Source organism: Bos indicus, chromosome 19 (assembly GCF_029378745.1).
Source record: "Bos indicus isolate NIAB-ARS_2022 breed Sahiwal x Tharparkar chromosome 19, NIAB-ARS_B.indTharparkar_mat_pri_1.0, whole genome shotgun sequence".
NCBI lineage: Eukaryota > Metazoa > Chordata > Mammalia > Artiodactyla > Bovidae > Bos > Bos indicus.
The window spans coordinates 22965138-22980213 of record NC_091778.1 but is presented as its reverse complement, the minus strand read 5'-3'; the positions used below and the strand labels follow the sequence as shown (position 1 = coordinate 22980213).

At 50.4% G+C, this 15076-nt stretch overlaps 1 protein-coding gene across 2 annotated transcripts in view; it reads right to left on the bottom strand.

Moving 5' to 3' along the window:
* Positions 1–15076, bottom strand: part of ABR (ABR activator of RhoGEF and GTPase) — a 188644-nt gene that overhangs the window by 148567 nt on the left and 25001 nt on the right. The window contains exon 1 of one of the 2 annotated variants that reach the window (XM_070772793.1): positions 1259–1883. The exons of the other annotated variant lie outside the window; for it this stretch is intronic. The gene's annotated coding sequence lies outside the window, so the exon portion shown is untranslated. Of the gene's footprint in view, positions 1–1258; positions 1884–15076 lie in introns of those variants that run through there. 2 annotated transcript variants of the gene reach the window in all.

Genomic DNA, 15076 nt, shown 5'->3' with positions numbered 1-15076 from the left:
CTTTGATTGAGTACTTCTAAAGTGCCAGGCACTGCTGCATGTGCTTCCCATAGACTGCCTCCCTCAGTCTTCATAATAAGCCAATGAGATAGGCATTGCCATTCTCTCCATTCCTTCCCATAGAAACAGGAAGGTATGCTATTGGCCAGCTAGGAAATGAACCGAGATTCTGAATCCAGAGTCCACATGGGTAATCTCTGTGTTGGGCTGCAATGAGTGACTAAAAATGAATAAACAGAGTGAAGTTAAACTCAGGGAGGAAGCAATCAGAGCTACAGGAGGAATGTAACTCCAGAACCCCCCACAGCCACCAGTGATGAAGCAAAATGAGAACTGGTTCCCAGAGAAAACCACATCTCCTCCATCGGGCCAGATGATCCAGGAGCCAAGCTGGCTGCAATCAATCCAGTGACAATTTCCTGAACTCCAGTCCCAGCCAAACCCCACTGCTTCTATGCTTCAGGCCAGTCTTGAGACTTGCCAGCCTCAGTTTTCCCATCCGTAGGTGCGCACCCAGATGGATGTCCCTCAGGCTTCCTATCTGCCCAGTAGCCCCCAGGATGGCCTGTTTCTGGCTCCTTGCTCCATTTCCTTTAAGCTCAGCAGAGCAAAGCAGTGCTTACTCTTCTAAGATTCACCCTTAGCCCTTGGGCCTGAAGAGAAGAAAATGCCCCAGGCCTCTCCTGGGTCACCTCTAAGTGGGCAGGTCTGGCTTAACAGTTCTGTCCTCTGCCCTCTTCCTCCCCGTCTCTTCCCAGCCTCCTCACTCTTCCAGCAGGCAGTGAGATCTACAGGGAGCATGGATTTACTGAAAGCCCTCCCCACTTCTTCATCTTCTCTTCCAAAGTTTATCTCAGCTTGAGTCATGGGAAAGATGTAAGAGTCATGGTAAGATGTAAACTAGAAAATTCCATTCACCTTCTTGTTGCCTCCCTCAGTACCATGGCCGAGAGAAGCCTGGTGACATCCAGGTCCCTGCAGTGGTGAGGCTCCCCCCACGTCCCCCCACGTTTCTTGGGAGCTGAGTTGAAGTGCCACTCCCATGGCTAGGGCCACAGTGAGTCCAGCATCCTGGGAAGAGCATACTAGGCAAGCTGCAATTTCGGGAGGGTCTCGGGCCAAGTTCTAGCTAAAGTGGCCCTCATCCGACATGGCTCGGCTTGTTCCACCCAGGGGTCAACACAGAGGTTTCCGAGAGCTGATCCGAGGGATCAACAGTAGGGCCTGGCACCCCACCCCCCCTTCCTAAATGACTTACCACAGCGTCCCCATCAGCATTTGGAAAGAGGCAGACAGAAGAGACGGAAGGATTCTCCAAGTCCCCAGAACCCAGAGACAAAGTTCAACAGCTCCAACCTTATCAGCCCCGAGTGAAGCGGAGGCAAGTCCATCTGGGGCCAGAGCTCACAGGCTGGCCCTCTGCCCTCCCGTGGCCACTATTCTCCTGAAGCTGGCTGTGCTTCTTGCTGTCTCAGCCAGAGTTCTGCAGATGCCTCTCAGCCCCGCGCTCTTCTGCCAGGAGCTCTGACGCCACCAGCCAGGCTGGCCCCGTCCCTGTGAGGTCCAGGGGGGGCCCGCAGGGGCTGAGGGCAGGTCCTCAATGAGACCAGCTCCAAGAGGTGGCGGCTCAACATTCGAGAAAGTGAGGACAAAGGAGCATCAGAGCCTAGCCAGTGTTGCTTGTCATCAGGAGAGTCTCGTTTCGGGATTACCGTTCAAGTTCGTGGTGTGTGGCCCTGTCTCTTTAAGGACCAGGCCTCTTTAAGATGAGTTCCCTCTGCAGTCTCCTCTGCCCCCAGTGGTCCTGCGGCAGACAAGGGGGGGCTCCCGAGCGCCATCTGGTGGTCCAACGGAGCAGCGCCTCAGCCAGCAGACTGTCCTGCCACCCTGGACACGGTCCAGCCAAGAGGCCTGGAAATGTCTGCAATAAAATCTCAGCTTCATCCACTGGATTTTTCACAGGGCTGTTAGGTTACCATTGTGAGCAAAGAGGCTATCGAAATCAGGGGGAGCTCCATTTGGGGCCAGGAGACAGCAAGAGCCCCCATGAGTGGCCTGGGAAGAAAAACCATCCCACTGGACAAAAGCTTCATTAAGATATTTGGAAATGCGGGGACTTATCCAGTCTCTCTGTCAGCCATCTGCAGGACATAAGGCAAAGCTCTATGTATCCTGTCCCCATAAACAGTGGAGTTAGTAGCTCTCAATTAGAGGTAAAGAATCCGCCTGCCAATGCAGGAGATGCAAGAGATGCAGGTTCGATCCCTGGGTCGGGACGATCCCCTGGAGAAGGAATAACAACCCACTCCAGTATTATCGCCTGGGAAATCCCATGGACAGAAGAGCCTAGAGGCCCATGGGGTCACAAAGAGGTTGGACACAATGAGCACACACATGCCATGCCACGCCCCACCAGGAGGTATTTGGAAATGTGGAGGAGCATTATAAAGCCAGAGATATTAAGATATCCTGCAATATACAGCACCATCCCAAAGAATGTCTGTCCCCAGATACCAATAGCGTTAAGGACACTATGTGGTTAGGAGGAACAGAGGCTTTTGGAAACTTGCTGAGGTTCCTTAGCAAGCTCATACCCACCCTGTTCTTTTCCCCATCTTTCTGCCTTTGGTGTCCTCCCTACACTTTACCTTTATAACGTTTGAGGTGGAGAGAGGGACTGATCTGGCCCAGGCCACCTTAACCAGGGATGCCAGAGTCCCTGGCTGTCCCACCCCAAAAGCTAGGCACACACCTGCCCCCAGTATGCGTTGGGTCATCATTCCCCTTGAATGGGAAAGGCAGACTGGACAGCAGCCTGACTCAGACCGCTGGGAACCAGCAGATGGATTCTGAGAAGAGATTACAGAGGATCAGCCGCTTCTTCCCTCAAGGGAATACCCTGCCTTCCTTCCCCCATGGGTGACTCAACCTAGCCCAGTGCACTGTCTCTAAACTGTCCCATGACATCCATGTTTTACATAAGGCACTTGCAGGTGCTGATCATGAAACCTGGTCATGAGTCCTAATTTCTCCTTCCCCCAAGCTTACTGCTGCCTGTCCTGGACTGATCAGCTTAGTCTCACAGTCTGTTGCCAGCAGCTGACATGAGAAACCAACACACATGACGTAAGTTCTAAGGAAGAGGGTAGAAAAAAGAAATGAAATGCTGTCTGCTGTGGTGAGTGGAAGCCCCACAGTGGTCACATCTGAGCTGGGTCTGCTGGTCTGAGAAGTCGCAAGCTCGTGAGGCTGACATCATAGCTAGAATGATCAGGTGGAGGAAACAGTTTTCCAGCATCCCACAGCAGCTTGAGAACACTTCCCATCGCTGTCAGAAGGAAAAACCACATCCCTGTAGTGGCACACAAGGCTCTGTGGCCTGGCCCCTCACCTCCTCTCTGCTTCATCTGCCATGTTTTCCTCCTGGCTCTCTCTTGCTTTCTCAGAACTTTTGTACAGGATGGTATCTCTGGTCAAAATGTTCCACCCGACTCTGCCTGGGTATCTCCTACTCTTCCCTCTAGTCTTTTTAAATTTTTAAAAATGTTTTGGCTGCACTGGGTCTTCACTGTGGTGTGTGGGCTATTCGCTAGGAAGCTCTCCCTAACTATCAGACCAGGGAGCCCTGCATTTCTGATTATTCAGTGCTCTTGTAAATCACCTAATGCCTATCTCTTCTGTTAGACTGAGAGCTCTGAGAAAGTGGGAACCTCATCTCTCTTGTTCACACTATACACTTGGCACCTTGAAATATTGGTACAATGAATGAGTCAGTAAATGAATGCATGAATGAATGGCCAAATACGCTCTTGGTCGCAAAGACCCTAAAATAGTGAGTACAGAAGCTTCAGCCAACCCAGCTCTACCAACTGAAAAAGAACTGTTAGGGCCGTTTGGAACATCGTGTTGAGAATAGAATGGTCACGCTCTTCGGAAAGACTCAGACAAACAGCAGGATCCTAGAGTCAGATCTGGGGCAGGAGAATTGCTGTTCCAGTTAATTCTCTAACTGCTCACATGAAATCCCAACTGAAAACTCCCCAGTGCGCAGGGCTCCCTTGCTCAGCAGCTAGAACTGGATGCTGTACTCTTTTTCACCCAATCAGACACCAACACGGAAATGGAATAGAAGCCGAGAAATGGTTCAGCCCACTAAGGGAACTTTGGTCTCCATTCTCAGAGTCCTTCTCCTGGACCTGCCCCCAGTTTGCATTTAATTTTGTTTTTAGACGAGGGAGGCAAATGGTAGTCCTCCTCTGGGAAAAAGAGGTCTCTTGGTGTGTGCGCCTGTCCTGTCTCGCCTCCCGGTAGGATGTGGACTCTGAGACTCAACTCCCCAGTCCCAGTGGGGCTGTCAGCTGAAGCTGTCCCTCACCGGTTCCCAGTGATAACTTTGATGCCCCTCCTACCCGGTGGCTCAGTGATAAAGAATCTGCCTGCAGTGCAGGAGACACAGGAGATGTGAGTTCGATCCCTGGGTTGGGAAGATTCCCTGGACAGAGGCCATGGCAACTCACTCCAGTATTCTTACTGGGAAAATCCCATGGACAGAGGAGCCTGGCAGACTATAGTCCGTGGGGCCACCGAGGAGTCAGACATGACCGAAGTGACTGGACACACACAGCTGGACACATGGGAAATCTTGCTTTCAACCCTGTGATGGGAGGACAATGGAAACTGATTCTGGACACCCTGTCCTCCCAAGGACCTAGCTTGAGAGCTTCTGTAGGCTGCCTGACAGATGGACAGACAGATAGAGGGACGGAGCTTGGGCAGACCCTCTGCGGCTGCTGCACGCACTGAGCCGAGGTGACCACTGAGCAGGCCTGAGAGGCTTGGAGGGCAACATGCCAGACTCAGCCGGTCTGCTGGCACCTGCAAAAAGGGAAGCAGGTTTCCTTTCAGTTTCTCTTCAGCACAGCACAGGGACACATACAACACCCAATTATTCGTCCAGGTCTGACTTGTTGGGCCTGACGTCTATGATGGTCCAGAAAATCACCCTAGGCCACTGGGGTCAGTAATCCAGATGGTTAGTCGTCTAAAGTACCAGCCCAGCTTCTCACCCACTGCTTCGTAAAGACGTTCTGGCATGGTTAATACCCGCCGTGTACTTCTCTCCCCTGAAATGAAAGGAAAGGACCTGGTGGGAGGAGGAGGGGTTGACAATAAAGTACAGAAGAACCGTAACAACAGAGCCAGCAATAACACTGACACGCTTACTGCGGCTCGGCTGATCTAAGGGCTGCATGTGTTAAGGCCCTGGATGATCACAGTAACGTCAACGCTCTACTCCCTCTCCCCAACACAAGTCCGCTGAACCTGCTGTGTGACCTTAAGGGACATTCTTTCCCTCTCTGGGCCTTGGTTTCCTCACTATGACATGCATGGGTGAAGGTTGCCCAGTCTATGAGTCTTTGAAAGACAGCAACCAGAAAATAGCTGAGGAGAGAGAGGAAAGCTTTCTTTCCTATGCCTCAGTGGCCCAAGACGTCAGAAAGTTCCATGGGTTTTGAGGGCTAGAAAAGTTACTCATTACCCCACTGAATATTCCCTGAACCCTATATAAAGCGGACTGGAGTTCTTTTGCCCAGGATGCTATGACAGTGGATTTGAGATGTGCCCAGAAGTCACCAAGAGGCAAGGCAGCAGCTGCTGGGCCCCGAGAGTAGTCTGGACAGTATGTAATGGAGGGAAGGGAGAACTGAGTTGATGGAACTGAGTTGATGACTAAACGCTCCTTGAAGGAAGTGCCATCTGAACCCCGGGCCTGGAAGAATGTCTCATATATCGCTGGCAAAAAATGGTGGGGTGCAGAGACAGGGCATTCTGGAGGGAAGGAGAGCATAAGCAATTACACGGAGGCAAAAAGGGGGTGAGGAGGGGACCAGATGAATGACTGGGGAGAAGGTTCTTTTGGGAACTAGGGGAATATATTGCTAATCTGACGTGTGACCTCAGCGTGAATCAGGGACACGACAGAATCTATTAGGCCCGTCCTTATAGAGAAGCCTGTCTGGGATACCTCCTCCCCACTGCCGTGCCCACAAAGGCCCAGGGCCACCTCCCTTCCCTGTGAGTTTGGGGGCATTGACATCCATTCCTGAAAGCCCTTTGGGCAACATGTCCCTGGCTTCACCAATATTTATGTTCCGGGTACTGTGTTGAGCACACGACTCTTACTCTTTTCTTTCCAGCTTTATTGAGATATAACTGATAAATGACATTGTGTAAGTTTAGGGTCTACAGTGTCATGAGTTAATATAAGTATGCATTGTGCAATGATGACCGCAGTAAGGTTAGGTAACACGTTTGCCATCACACATCGTTACTTGTGCGTGTGTGGTGAGACCACTTAAGATCTACTCTCTGAGAACAGTTCTTTAAATTATTTATTTATTTCTTGGGCTGCATCGGGTCTCAGTTGTGGCGTGCAGGGTCTTTAGCTGCGGCATGTGGGATCCAGTTCCCTGACCAGGGATCAAACCCAGGGCCCCCTGCACTGGGAGCTCAGAGCCCTAGCCACTGGACCTCCAGGGAAGTCCCTCTGAGAACATTTCAAGAATTCGGTACAGTATTGTTGACTAGAGTTACCATGTCATACGTTAGGTCCCCAGAACTCATTCATCTTATAACTGAAAGTTCGTACCCTTTAACCAACATCTCCCCATTTCCGCTGTCCTCTAGGCCCTGCTCACCACCATTCTACGTTTTTATGTCACTCTGACCATAGATACATGACACTTCGATGTGGCAGACACAATCATCACCCCTACTTTGTAGAAGAGACTCAAAAGTCTAGTTTGTAGAAGAGACTCAAAAGCCAACTTCACACTCAGGTCTGTCTCGGGGCAGAGGCCAAGCTCTCAAAGGCTTTTATGGACTGAATGTTTGTGCTGCTACTGCTAAGTCACTTCAGTCGCGTCCGACTCTGTGCGACCCCACAGACAGCAGCCCACCAGGCTCCCCTGTCCCTGGGATTCTCTAGGCAAGAACACTGGAGTGGGTTGCCATTTCCTTCTCCAATGCATGAAAGTGAAAAGTGAAAGTGAAGTCGCTCAGTCGTGTCCGACTCTTAGCGACCCCATGACTGCAGCCTACCAGGCTCCTCCATCCATGGGATTTTCCAGGCAAGAGTACTGGAGTGGGGTGCCATGTTTGTGTGTCCCCCCAAATTCAGAGGTTGAAGCCCTATTCCTCCATGTGAAGGTATTTGAAGGTCTTTGAGAGGTAATTAGGTTTGGATGAGGTCACGAGGGTAGGGTCCCCATGATGGGACTGCTATTACCCTTAGAAGAAGAAGAGAGGGGGACTTCCCTGGTGGTCTGGTAGTTAAGAATCCACCTGCCAATGCAGGGGGCACGGGTTCGATCCCTGGTCCAGGAAGATCCCACATGCCGTGGGGCACCTAAGCCCATGAGCCGCAACTTCTGAAGCCTGCGGGCTCTAGTGCCTGTGCACGCAACACAGAGAAGCTCCCGCTCGCAGCAATGAAGACCTAGCACAACCAAGAAAACAAAGAAAGAAAGAAAGAAAGGCACTTCCCCAGTGGTCCAGTGGTTAAGACTTCATGCTTCCAATGCAGGGTGTGTGGATTCAATCCCTGGGTAGGGGAACTAGATCCCGCATGCTGCTGCTGCTGCTAAGTTGCTTCAGTCGTGTCCGACTGGCATGACCCCCCAAAAAAGAAAGAAATACCCTAAAAAAAGAAGAGACCAGAGGTCTCTCTCTGACATGTGGACACGCAGCATGGAGGCACCGAGCAGGGAGAGAGGCCTCACCTCACCAAGAACTTGATCATGCTGGCACCTTCATCTTGCACTTCCCGGCCTCCAGAACTGGGAGAAAGCAACTCTTGTTGTTTAAGCCACTCAGCTTATAGTAGTTTGTTACAGCAGCCTGAGCTAAGACACCCACCACATGACTGTGCCTGTCTACCAGTCCTGACGCGGCAGAAGGCATCTTAGCCTCTGACATCACAAGATTCTTCACTGGCAAGGGAGTCAGGTTCCTGGGCATACCAGGCAGCTTTGACACCTGATGCTAACATGGATTTATCAGCAGAGCTCTGAGAGCTATTCTCCAGACAAAAAAAGGGCACAAAGGAACTTCCCTGGAGGTCCAGTGATTAAGACTCTGTGCTTCCCCAGCAGGGGGCATATGTTTGATCCCTGGTTCAGAGCTAAGATCCTGCATGCCACCTGGCACGCTGCCCCACAACCCAACCCCCCAAAAAAGCCACAAACACAAAGATGTATTTCCGTCCTCTTTCTCCTCAACTGAAGTCTGATCAGCTCTGGGATCTTTCAACTACTCCTTAGTCATGAGGCCTGAACCTGGAGTATCCCTGGGGGTAAGAGTACTTTGCAATACATTAGGAGGCGGACCCGGCAACCCGCTCCAGTATTCTTGCCTGGAGACTCGCCATGGACAGCGGAGCCTGGTGGGCTACAGTCCACGGGGTTGCAAAGAGTCAGACATGATTAAGCGATGGAGCAACGACAAGTCTCAGGGATATGTCTCTCACATAAGCAGCCCCCAGCCTTGCCTGGCTCAGGTTCAGCCAAGTATGGTAAGGAGCATTTTAAGGACAATTAACCTTTGAAGACCCTCTTGATGGAAAGCAGGAGAAAACTGGGGTATCAGCTCTACATCCTATGCTATCCAACTTTTCATGTCTTCACTGTCCTGGCCCTGAAAAAGAAAGAAGATCAGTATGCTCAAAACTTTTCTCGAAATTTCTTTGTTTTCTGAACAGAGGTAGATGTCTGTGGGAAGATAACACCACCTGGTGAGGGAAAAGAGATTCACTTTCCTAGGGAAGGACCCTGTACTTCTGAGAAACCTTCCCACAGAACCTCAAAAGGTAAAGGCTCTGAGGAATTTCAGTTCCCCTTGCAGTGCCACTTGGTCAGAAGGATTTTTCAGAGCTGTGTTCGTGCGTGCTCAGTCGCTTCAGTCGTGTCCAATTCTTTGAGACTCCCAAGGACTGTAGCCTGCCAGACTCCTCTGTCCATGGGATTCTCCAGGCAAGAATCCTGGAGTGGGTTGCTATCCCCTCCTCCAGGGGATCTTCCCAACCCAGAGATCAAACCTGCGTCCCTTATGTCTCCTGCCTTGGCAGGTGGGTTCTTTACCACTAGCGTCACCTGGGAAGCCCCTTCAGTGCTACAGGGGTTGGCAAGTCTCTGAGACATCACTCATACAAAGGCAGCCCCCAGCCCTACCTGGCCCAGGCTCAGCTGAGAATTAGTATTATTTTTTCTAGTATTTATTTATTTGGCTGCACGGGGTCTTAGTTGTGGCATGTGGGCTCCAGTTCCCTGACCAGGGATCAAACCCGGGTCCTCCTACATTGGGAGTGTGGTCTTACCCACTCAGCTGAGTGTTATTAAGAGGAGCTTAGACTCTTTTCCAGAGCCACTGGGAAACAGGGCCTGATCTCAAGCTCTGGGTGGAGAGGGTGAGGACTGGGAGCTGCAGCAGCCTCGGCTTCCTGCTGAATGATTTCAGCTGTCTGCCCCTGCGCATCCCTTCCACGGTGGGCCCCACACCCAATGTCTAGTCTGATGGGTGGCAGACAGGAAGACGCTGTCCCTCTGCCTCCTCACCCCTCCAAAGTCTCAAGCTCTGGAGACATCCTTAGATCTTAGTTATGACTTGGATGAAACGTGGCTCCTCCCCCTAACCCTGCTCTCATGGCCTGGAGTCTTTTAGACAGCTCGTTGCCCAATCCCCTCCATGCCCCACTGAGTTCTTTTTCAGGTTCCTATTTCTATCTGATTACACAAGTTTCTTTCCTCCAAGAAGCCACATGCTTGTTACATGGGGGTGCCTATAGGTCACCAGCAGAGGGATGGGGGTTTCTGGGAACAGTCCCCTTTCTGGACCCCAGGGCCTTCAGGGGTGCCTCCCCACTCTGGGACCACCCAGGAGAGACAGTGCAGCCCCAAATGATGTCTTGACTGGGTTTTCTGTTTCCCTAGACAGCAGTCTGTTTTGCAGGAGGCCCCTGCCCATGGGCTGTATGCCAGGCAGTCCCAAGCAGAAGATAGTAGTGGCCACTCTTTACAGTCCAGGAAGGACGTGGAGCCTCTTCTTAGCACCAGCTGGACGTGGCTCCAGGCCCTCTCTGCCCTTCAGGTCCCCAGCTCTTCGGGCAAATGCACTGTTGGAGCAAAGCTGCTGAGACAGGAGGCTTTGGGGCTGGTTGGCTAAGACCTCCACACAGGAAGTTAGTTCTCTGGGTACCCTGAGGGAGGCTGGGGCTTCCCAGGTGGCATTAGTAGTAAAGAATCCGCCTGCCAAGGCAGGAGATGCTAGAGACGTGGGTTCAATTCCTGGGTCAGGAAGACCCCGTGGAGGAGGGCATGGCAACCCACTCCAGTATTCTTGCCTGGAGAATCCCATGGACAGAGAAGCCTGGCAGTCTCCAGCTCATGGGGTCGCAAGGAGTCTGAGCTGGCTTTTTTCTGAAGGTAAGAGGGATGCTTTTGTAAAATGACACCCTATTTGCCTCCCACGGCAACTAACCACAGATGAGGAAGCAGCCACAGAGAAGCCCTGGCTGGGCTCCTGGCTCCCAGGGCCACACATGGTGCTGTACACGCCAGCAGGTTCCTGCAAGACCACGAACGCCAACAGCAGGACATGTGGGCAGCATTTCTGCTGACTTCTAACGTAGCTTTCAGGACCAAAAAGGGAAGAGATTCTGCCTTGTCTGGGAGAACACGGCCCGGGCCACTAACAGCAGCTGACTGTCCACCTGGCTTGCCTAATCTTGCAGGCAAAGGAGCCTGGTCCCAAGGACGAGACACTTCCTTCGCAAGCCTGTTCTTCCCAGGGAGCTGGTGAAGCTTCTGTCGGGGAGTGGTCAGGGTCACAGATGTCTTGTTTTGGAACACAAGTTCTCTCTGGCTCTACAGCTGGCTGGGATGAATGGGGAAACAGGAACCAGGCTGAGGTCCTGCTGTGAGAACACCCAAGCTGTTCACTCAGAAGCCATGCTGCAATTAGCACCCCGTCATTTGCTCATTTGTATGCATTTCACATGGCATCAGAGACCTCAGGGAAGGTGTGAAGTGTATAGGCAGTTGGCTTTTTTTTTTTTTTTCAAACTGTAAGTTTATACAATTTGGTTTTCCTGTTGTGAAATTAATAAAGTCACGATTTAAAAAAAATTTAGACAATAAAAGAGTAAAATGTGATCTGTGAATGTACCACCCCGTTAGCATTTTTCAGCCCCTGCTGGTACGTGCACAAAGGGGTCTTTTTTTAAAAAAATTAGAGTACAATTACTTTATAATGCTGTGTTAGTTTCTGTACAACAACATGAATCAGCTATATGTATACGTATATCCCCTCCCTCTTGAGCCTCCCTCCCAGCCCTCATTCCACCCCTCTAGGTCACCACAGAGGACGGAGCTGAGCTCCTTGTGCTGCACAGCAGGTTCCTCCTAGCTGTCTATTTCACACATGCTAGTGTATATACTGAGGCTTCCTAGGTTGTGCTAGTGGTAAAGAACCAGCTTGCCGATGCAGGAGAAGTGGGTTCGATCCCTGGGTCAGGAAGATTTCCTGGAGGAGGGCATGACAACCCACTCCAGGATTCTTGCCTGGAGAATCCCATGGACAGAGGAGCCTGGTGGGCTATAGTCCATGGCATCACAAAGAGTCGGACACGACTGAGCAACTATCACTCACGTAGTCATAAAGCAGCTCTCCAAAGCGTACGCAGGAGCTTCTCGACCGCTGATCCTCAGCCTGTCCAGCTCTCATTCTCTCCGCCTGTCCTGTGATGTCCAGCAGGCCAATTGTGCTACCTAGATAAGCTATGACCTCACTCTGCTCAGGGCCTCCTTGACCCCAAACCCAAAGATAAGCTCCCATGTGGAAACACTAGTTCACTGTCCAGGTTTGTTCACAGTGCAAGGGAGATGTCGCTGCTTCCTTGGGGGAGGGAGGGACATCAGCTGCTGGTCAGCACCATCCAGGGACACCACAAGTAAAGTCTCATCTGCAGAGTAGGAAGCTGAGAGCTGCTGGGGTCGGGGTAGGGGGCTGGGAGTCCTGGGGTGGCCCGGGGCTACCCACTTGCCTCGGAGGGGCTGTCCTAGTGACATCAGCAAAGGAAACTGAGGAGGAGGAGGGGAGGAAGAAGCAGGGAGAATGGGAGACAAACTCAGGCGTGAGTTCACTGCCCAAGGCCTAAACCCTGGCAGAGACAGAAAGAGTGGAGGCTGTTCCCATCTGAGGAGGGTAGGACAGAGGAGCGCCTTTTTCACATGGTGGCACATGCAGGAAATGCCAGTGTTTGCAGAGCACCCTGAGGAAGCAGACGAAGCTGCCAGCTGTCAGAGGTGAGGAGGGCCATTCCTCTGCCCCATGACTTGGCCTGAGGCTGAGATGTCAATATTTCTCCACACCTTCATTGAGTTCTAGGCACCCAGATCGGGAAGCTCTGGGAGAGGGATTGGAGGAGATGGTTTTCTGCTTCCAACAAACGCTCTCAAGGTACCACAGGCTTCAGAAGCATTTCTACTTTTTAAGCTAATTATTTGGCTGCACTGGGTCTCAGTTGCAGGATCTTCGCTCTTCGTTGCAGCATGCAGGATTTTCAGTTGTGGTACATGGGATCTAGTTCCCTGACTAGGGATCGAACCCAGGGTCCCCTGTATTGGGAGCTCTGTGTCCTAGCCACTGGGCCACTAGGGAAGTCCCTCATAAGCATTTCTGAATTTAGAAGCCCTCACACTGCCAAGAAAAAAAATCAGGTGAACCCCTTCTAGGGCAGCAATGCCAGCCCCCATCTCAGGTGAAGTGAGGCGACGTCCAGGTGAATTCACTCACACACCCAGACTGGGCTGAGGGCACACGTCCCAGGAGGACACCTTACCTGCTGGGCATGACTGCTGACAAGGCAGAACTGATAGCCTGGAGGTGAATGCCACAGCTTGGGCCAGAAGTTGGTTGTGCCAATCTTGTCAAAAGGTTCCTGTTTCTCAGCCAAGGCGGAGACTGATACTTACTTTTACAAAGACAGAACTGCCAACACAGTTCTGTCAACAGGAACCTTTTGACAAGATTGGCACAACCAATGTCTGGTTGCACCTTTGTAGCAGCTCTTCTCTGATGCTCCGAACCTGGGCTAGCCCACCCTAGGTGCCTGGGGGTAGAGACACCTGCTAATTCCCCGGGGCACTGCTACCAGGTCAGTGCAAGTAGCTGCATTGCCCAGAGCGGCTCACAACAGCAACAGCCTCAAAGGGTCGGCTTCTGGGCTGCTTCTATTCCGGATGCAGAGCTTAATGGTGAAGGTCAGGATGTGGGTTCTGGACCTGGGTTCAAGATCTGGTGTCCTTAAGCAATTCAACCTCTCTGAGCCTTAATTTCTTTCATTGTAATATAACAGTAATGGTAGCTGTCTCAACAGCACGGTTGAGAGGATCAAATGAGATTAACAGATGTAATACCCCCAGGGCAGTGCCTGCCCCATCCACCCAGGCAAAGTTATTATAGCTATTAACATTATGTGGGTTGAATTTTGCATATGCACACACACACACTTTATACCTCTCTCTTGTGAGCCAAAACAAGGCAAAAAGTGAAACAGCCTGCTGAAAAGATTACCGCAAGCCTAAAGCAGAGACACGATGACTGATACTGAGGCCCCCAAAGCCAAACCACACTCTTTGTTCTCTGTAGTTGTCTCATTGTTACTGCAGAGTTAATTTTTAAGCATTTTTTAGTCTCAAAGCAACCCTATTCTTCTTAAGTGTGTCTCCTTGTACTTTGTTATTCAATAGCAGCTGGAATAAGAAAAAGAAAAACATAATCTCTTTGCCTTCAAGTCAGGACTGTCATACTTGAGTGAGGCAGGAACTTCCACATTGCTAAAGGTCCTTGAAAGATTTCAGGGGCAATGGAAGCTGAAAATTGTATTGAGTACAATTTATAAGCTCTCCTGAGAAACAGAATTTTCTCCAGGGCACCAAGATAGAGTACCCTCTTTGAGAAAAAGGGAAATTGAAGTCTGAAGTGTTAAAATGTGTTCAAAGCAAAAAAAAAAAAAAGTATGTATAGTCAAAGCTATGGTTTTTCCAGTAGTCATGTACGGATGTGAGAGTTGGACCATAAAGAAGGCTAAGCACCAAAGAATTGATGCTTTCCAACTGTAGTGTTGAAGAAAACTCTTGAGAGTCCCTTGGACAGCAAGGAGATCCAACCAGTCACTCCTAAAGGAAATCAATCCTGAATATCCATTGGAATGATTGATGCTGAAGCTCCAATTCTTTGGCCATCTGATGTAAAGACATAACTCAATGGAAAGGACCCTGATGCTGGGAAAGATTGAAAGCTAAAGGAGAAGAGGGCAACAGAGGATGAGACAGCATCACCTACTCAACAGACATGCGTTTGAGCAAACTCCAGGAGATGGTGAAGAACAGGGAAGCCTGGTGTGCTGCAATCCATGCGGTTGCAAAGAGTCAGACATGACTGAGCAACAATTTTATGTTAAAATGATAAACCTTGTATTACCCAAAGTAAATACTCAATCAAAATATTTGACCAATGTACTTCCTTGGCAGTCTAATGGTTAGGATTCTGTGCGTCTACTGCAAGGGGCACAGGTTCAATCCCTGGTCGGGAAGCTAAGATCTCACGTGCCACATGGTGCTGCCAAAAAAAAAAAAAATCCTGGACCAAGAAAAAAAATTTCCTAAAATCTGAAATTCTCATATCCACCTCCCCCTTAACGCACACACACTACACAAACTTGTACACAAATTATAAATTTTAAGGTATGTCTGAGTATTACAAAATGGACATGTGATCCAGAAGGACCTCTTATAACAGATTCACCTATGCTAGAACCCCATAGCTCACATCAAACAGAAAATGTCTATTGCTCAGCTTGAACTTCAAGTGTGATGGCTCATTCTAAACTGCAAATGGAAAGGTTATCCCTCCTGTCTTTTCATATACTCTTCAGCGAACAGTACCCAAACATAAATGAGCTAGGAAAACACACATGCACACACACACACACACGTTCATATTTAAGGGCATTTAAGGG